The sequence below is a fragment of the Henckelia pumila genome, chromosome 2 (assembly GCF_033568475.1).
Source record: "Henckelia pumila isolate YLH828 chromosome 2, ASM3356847v2, whole genome shotgun sequence".
In the NCBI taxonomy this organism is placed as follows: Eukaryota; Viridiplantae; Streptophyta; class Magnoliopsida; order Lamiales; family Gesneriaceae; genus Henckelia; species Henckelia pumila.
In genome coordinates, this window is record NC_133121.1 from 91,762,053 (window position 1) to 91,768,293 (window position 6,241).

Below are 6,241 nucleotides of genomic sequence, written 5' to 3' on the forward strand. Positions count from 1 at the left end.
CTATCATCCTTATGAGACAAAAGTGTTTGTTTCGAGGAATGCCACCTTCATGGAGAAGGAGTTCTTATTAGATAAGAAAGGCAAGATGATGGAACTCGAAGAAATTCGAGAAGAACCCGAGATACAAAATAACGACCACACACCTCAAGAACCTTCAACGGACACGCCTATATCTAGGAGATCCGAGAGGAATTCTAGACCTCCTATTCGATATGGTCTTCTTCTTGAAGGGGATCAAAGTGAACCCGACATTGGATGTGATCCAAGAAACTTCAAGGAAGCAATTTCTGATGCGGATTCTAATTTATGGCTTGAAGCTATGCAGTCGGAAATAGACTCGATGCATACAAACCAAGTTTGGTCTTTAGTAGATCCTCCCGATGGAATTGTTCCAATAGGGTGTAAATGGAACTACAAGAGAAAACTTGGGCCTGATGGTAAGGTACTTACCTACAAGGCACGATTGGTAGCAAAAGGTTATACTCAAAGACAAGGAGTTGACTATGATGAAACCTTTTCACCAGTCGCAATGTTCAAGTCCATAAGAATTCTTATTGCCATAGCAGCATGGTATGACTATGAGATATAGCAAATGGATGTGAAGACTGCATTTCTTAATGGAAACATTAAGGAAGAAATCTATATGATCAAGCCCGAGGGATTCACATCCATGGGAAGCGAGCATAAGGTATGCAAGCTTCAGAGATCAATTTATGGTCTCAAACAAGCATCAAGAAGTTGGAACCAAAAATTTGATGAAACAATAAAGAACTTTGGTTTCATCAAAAACCCGGAGGAACCGTGCGTGTACAAGAAAGTAGTTAAGGATGCGGTGACGTTCTTAGTGCTTTATGTTGATGACATCCTACTCATTGGGAATGACATAGGGATGTTGCAGTCAACAAAGATATGGTTATCAGGTAGATTCTCGATGAAGGATTTTGGTGAGGAATCCTATATTCTAGGGATACAGATCTATAGAGATAGATCTAAGAGAATGATAGGACTCACTCAAGCAACCTACATCGACACCATATTAAAAAGGTTTTCTATGGATGAGTCCAAGAGAGGACATCTACCTATGTGTCATGAGTTTCTCTATCCAAGTCTATGTGTCCCAAGACTAACGAAGAGATAGAGAAAATGACACACATACCATATGCGTCAGCCATAGGTAGTATTATGTATGGGATGATATCTACCATACCGGATGTAGCCTTTGCTCTGAGTGTCACGAGCAGATATCAGGCCAACCCCGGTCAAATGCATTGGAAAGCCGTGAAGGATATTCTTAAGTACTTAAGAAGGACTAAGAATATGTTCATGGTTTATGGAGGAAGAGAATTGAAATTGGAAGGCTATACCGACTCTAGCTTCCAAAGCGACGTGGATGACTCGAAGTCAACCTCTGGATTTGTATTCATGCTCAATGGCGGTGCCGTCTCTTGGAAGAGTTCCAAGCAAGACACCACAGCGGATTCCATCACTGAGGCAGAATACATTGCAGCATCAGCTGCTGCTAAAGAGGCCGTTTGGATGAGGAATTTCGTCCAAGAGTTGGGCGTAATTCCTGAAGCTGTTGGTCCAGTTCCGGTGTACTGCAACAACACTGGTGCCGTTGCTCAGGCAAAGGAACCAAGGTCTCATCAAAGATCCAAACACGTACTGAGGAAATATCACATCATCCGGGAGATTGTGGAAAGAGGAGACATCACTGTCGAGAGAGTGACCTCTACAGACAATATCGCTGATCCACTTACTAAGCCCTTGCCAAGACCATTGTTTGACAAACATCGCGAAGCAATGGGATTATGTTGTATGACTAGTTGGCTTTAGGGCAAGTGGGAGATTGAAAGAGTGGGTGCCCGGTTAGCCAACTTGTGGCTAAGGGCTTTTGTGACTCTATGTATAAACAATCTTTGTTTAATATAATTTACATTCATTAATGGCATTATCTTTGTCTTTCTTCATATTGTTATATTGTGATATACTATTGATGTTTTGATAAAGACCTTGAATATACTATAGTGTAAGTAAGATGAGATAGTGAATAAAGAGAGATCACTATTATGAAACACATCTTATAGTCACTGTATATTCTAAACAGTTCCTAGATAATTGAGCCGTCCGCTAATAAGGATAAGGATCGCTCGAGATTGAGACTAGCATTTGTGATGCCAAGTACCACGTTTCATTGGTAATGGACATGGAGATATTCAAAGCATGCAAATGGATATTCATATGATGAATGATCGAACTACCCTATTCGAACTTTCCAAGTGGTTATCACTTATCGAGTGGATAAAGTCCGCGGTTTTGGTTGTACACCATTAGTCCTTACTACTTGAAACATCATTGAGACTCTATATTCTAGTACTGTACTTTGACTCGTTTACCGACTCTATTGGGGTCATCAGGTGTCGGGATTGGGTACAGTTACGACACATATAGGAGTCGATGCTTTGTTGTCAAGGATTCACCACATACTTGCGAGTGTGGATATCCTATGCGATCTGAGGAGATATTAGTGTGACAAATCTCTGGCCAGAGTACATGATGTGTTTTTGGTTACTCGGTTTTCCTAGTAACACATGCGATGTCACTATTTGATCTCCAAGATGTAATGCATAGTTATCGAATCTCGAACGACTCTCGATGCACCAATGGTTATTGATTCGATCGGGATATATGGATGAAGGGACCGTACTGTACGCTAACCAAAATCTACTAGTTCTTGCAGGCACTATCAGTGATACCTAGGGAATCATGGGGCGATGTTTTTAGACGCTCTTACCATGATTCGTTGGGCAAGTCGGAAATTGTTGTTCCGAGTCACAAGGAGTTGTGAGCCCACGGCTAGCTGTATCCCTGAACCATTGAGGGTCACACAAGTAATGGATTACTAAACCCCGTTGAGATAGTTAAATTTAAAGAGTTAAATTTAATGAAAGAGAAGTTGAACTTCTTAACTAAAAGGGAGTGGAATTTCCTAAAATGACATAGGGATTAGCATTTTTGGAAATCACTGAATTCGGATTCAAAAAAATTATCTCGACTTTAAAAGGTTCAGAAATGGTTTCTGTGCGCATTGGTGAAATCGTTTTATCAATCGGAGTCATGATGAATTTTATATTAATTTCTATAATAACGGGCTTGGCTTGTTGGGCTTAAGTTATGGATTATGGGCCCTAAGGAGTTAGAGTCCTAACATAATTATAACTTAATCTAGTCTAGAAATTATATATATATACATATGTAGGGTTCGAAATTCTCAAGATTTCCTCCTAGCAATTTTCGAACACTACACAAATATTTCTAAAGGGATTTTTTGAAAATTCCCTTCTCCCTTTTGAGAAAATTCGGTCTGTGATTTTTCCGAAAAATCACTTTCTGAATTAACAGATCAAATCTGTTTATTCTCATCGATAAACATCTGATTGATTTCTAGTGCAATCAATCAGAGGGTTTCTGTTTTCTGTTCGTGGACCTTATTCCGGAGATTGATCGTGAAGCCATCGGCTCCCGGGATATACAAGAAGAGCAGATTAAATTCTATTGATGTCCATAATCAAGCCGTTGCTTGAAGAGGTAAAAATTTAATTGTGATTTTATTTTTACTTGCATAATTTAATCGTAAAGTTTTGATATCCATGATATGGAATCGTTCCATATATAAAAATAAAATTTTTAAACTTCCGCTGCACCGGGTATCAATTCTTAATTGATCTGAACACGAATTTTCCAACACCTTTGCAGTTTGATGTTGGGGAGAAAGTGTTTCTGAGAGTTTCACCTTTCCGCATGATTCTCAGATTTGGCCTCAAGGGCAAGTTGTCTCCCAGATTTATCGGTCCGTTTGAGATCTTGTAGAGCATTGTCGATTTGGAATATCAGCTAGCCTTGCCACCGTATCTGTCCAGTATTCACGACGTGTTCCACGTATCTCTGTTGCGACGGTATGTGGCAAATCAGTCTCATATTTTGCAGCCGTTTGAGGTCCAGGTGGATACTGATTTGACCTATGTAGAGAGGCCTATCCGCATTCTGTATCATAAGGATAAGGTGTTGCGGAATAAAGTCATTCCTCTGGTTTTAGTTCAGTGGCAGTGTCGAGGCATTGAAGAAGCCACTTGGTAACTCAAGAGCAGGATGCGTTCAGAGCATCCTGAGTTATTTTGATTTCATTTTCGAGTTGTATTCAGTTATGAACTCTGTAAATTTTGCTTGAATATAAGATGTTTCTGCATGTTGTTTCATTTTCAGTAATTAAGATCTGATTTCGAGGACGAAATATCTTAAGTGGGGGAGAATGTAGTAGCCCGTACCTAGAATTAGTGAGTAATTGTTATTAATCCAACAAATCATGTTAGTTTAGATTAAACATGATTAAGGGGACTTCTAATGGATTAGCGGAGTACAAAAATGGACCCAGAATGATTAGAAATGGTCCGGAGGGTCAGGTGGAATGGACGCAACGTTCAAGGATCGGACGCAACGTTCGTGCCAGCAAGAATGCGTCACTGCTTATGCACATGATGTGATGTTCGGACGCAATGATGGCGAACGGATGCAACAAAGGTAGAATGGACGCAACGATGGAGGAACAGACGTTCCGTTCGATGTCTATAAATAGAGGTGCCGAGATTCATTTTCAGATGCACCTTTCACCTCTCTTCTCTCGATTCCTTGGTCTTCCAGCTTAGATCTAGGGCTTTCTAGGCATCCCATTGGGAATCCGAAAGTGGAATAGCGATCCAGGCGTCGTAGCGGATCCGTGGCCTAGTTTTTAGGTAAACGACAGCAAAGGGCTGACGACGGACGAAGATATAGCTTTTGCTTCCTAAAAATATTTAGGAGTATGCAATAGCTTAGTTAAGGCTTTTAGAGTACTTTAATGATATTAGTATCATTTCGCTGTGTAGTGCGGATTATAGGCGCGAACTTAGAGCCGGTAAAGCTTGCCTGGTATTTGAGGTACGAAAGTACTGTTCGAGATATCCTGACTGAGAATGCATGTATTATGTGATTGCATGATTGATATGCCATGATTTTATGCTGCATACATTTGCATCTTGAGCTATCTCTTTTGAGATGTCTGTTAGTAGGGTTTTACCCTATCCTGTTAGTGGATGGACTTCCATCGATTTTGGTCCGGCGTATCCACTAGTATTTCGGTATGTGAGTCACCTCCTGAAGCGACGGCACAACGTGCTACATACCAGGGCCCGGTCTGTCTTTGTTATCTGATTCTTGATCTCTATTCAGTAGACGGTACACTTGCATTCATGTATACTCATACTCTCATGTTGAGCGTTTTATGCTCACGTCTCGTACTCTGTGTTTCTGGACACCCTATTCCATGGGGCAGGTTTGCGATTGGATGAGGCGGGTGGATCTAAGAGGGGCTAGGAAGTGGATGTCCAGCTGGATCTTCGCCTAGGGTTTATTCTTATTTGTATTGGGTTGATACAGCGTTCGATTTGGTTGTATAACTATTTGGGTATTTGCAGATTCCTTTCCTTGGGATTGTATTAACGTTTATTGTTTTTGCAGTTTATTTCTGGTTTACTGTTTGATTAAGTAAATTGCATGCCTAAGTTCTGTTTAGTAGGTGATCTCGATAAGGGTCACTACATACTCAGACTCAACAAAAACAACATGACGCGAGACAAAGATTCTGCCAGAGGAAGGCTCAAGACACAGATAGGCAATCTGGGTAGGGAGTAACCAAGGAAGACACAGGGAGAAGAGCGGTGGGAGAGCTTATGCGGAGTGTAGGGGCGAAGCCAAGTATAGCACAGAAACCCAAAGATACGGAGCTTGGAGAGATTAGGAAAAGCAGCGAAAAGGTATTCAAAAGAGGATTTGTAGGAAAGGTTGCGTTTAGGTAGCCGATTAATGAGATAAACTGCAGTGGCAAAGGCATATGGCCAGAAACGAGTAGGTACCGACGCATGGTGAAAGAGGGCAAGACCTGTTTCGACAACATGACGATGACGACGTTCGGAGTAGCCATTATGCTCAGGAGTGTGAGGAGGTGTGGTTAGGTGAGAAATACCGTGCAAACCAAGAAATTCTTTGAGGGCCAGGAATTCACCACCATTATCAGTGTATAAGGTGATAATAAGACAATTAAACCGTTTTTCGACGAGAGATTTAAAACATCGAAATACAGAAAGAACATTCGATTTTCGTTTTATGGGATAAAGCCATATATATTTAATGTAATGATCAACAAATA